Source organism: Cyphomyrmex costatus, unplaced genomic scaffold (genome assembly GCF_001594065.2).
Source record: "Cyphomyrmex costatus isolate MS0001 unplaced genomic scaffold, Ccosl1.0 scaffold229, whole genome shotgun sequence".
Taxonomy (NCBI): domain Eukaryota; kingdom Metazoa; phylum Arthropoda; class Insecta; order Hymenoptera; family Formicidae; genus Cyphomyrmex; species Cyphomyrmex costatus.
The window spans coordinates 511,534-512,676 of NW_017276357.1; positions in this window are offsets into that span (position 1 = coordinate 511,534).

Genomic DNA, 1,143 nt, shown 5'->3' on the forward strand with positions numbered 1-1,143 from the left:
TAAGTCCCCCACCAAAATTGCGCGCGCCGAACTACAATCGGTCTTAAAACACAACTTTAATAATTCGAAAATAACGTCCCCTTAATTATTTTTCCCACGCGTTGTTAGACCAGCGTACAACACATTAAATTAAATTGATATCCGCTCAAATAAATTTCAAATTAAACTTGATATACCTCCCAGGTCAAAAACTAATTGAGCTATACTAGTTGTTAAAAATATATATAAATTTATTATTAATAATTACATCGGTATATACGGAAAAGTTTCGACTTCACAGAGTCCTCAACAATCGCAACCGAATTCTTGAAAATTAATTAATTTTTTTTCCCTTTTTATATTATTTTTTTAATTTTTTTGGTATATTGCGAAGAATATCACAAGTCGGCGTTTCGTCCTAGCCTCCACTACTAGACTCATCAGTAAGATAACGTAGTGGAAGCCTACCTTAGACGCCGGTGCAAATTATTAAATTAAGACTCTACATAAAGCAATATATGTATATTTCAACTTTTGAAATGAACCTGAATAGTCGTCAACTTTAACGCTTAATATCTCGGTTCGCGGGGCAGAGCGACACTTATTTCTTCAAAATTCTTTCGTTTTACGCAAAAACGCGTCGAATGAGCCTAATTTGATCGAAATCGGAGGTGGTGGGTGAATTCTATATAATTACCCAAATCAGTGAGGGGCTTGGAGCCCGCTTGAGGCTGTACGCCTAACATTAAAGAAAATAAGAGCTGTCGCTCGTGATCACGAAATATTCTCAAGAGACGAGGAATTTGTATCCTCAAGACACGAGGCACATACAATTTCCGCAAGATGACGGAATAAGACTCTGAGGCCGGTATTCATAGTCAGTTCTTATTTCAAGAATGTCTTAAGTGACTTAAGTATATATAATGTCTTAAGATGCTAAAGCGGCCCTCTGGCCGGTATTCATAGTCAGTTCTTATTTGAAGACTGTCTTAAGTAATGTCTTAAGACGCGAATGCTGCCATTTGATTGGTTCGTCACGATGTCACATCTTAAGGGGGAACCCCACTTGTAACTTTGAAAAAAATCGATTTTGTTTTTTGCATTTTTTTTGAAGTATAAATATCTGAGAATACGTCCTTAAAATTTCAAATCGATCCGAGCAAA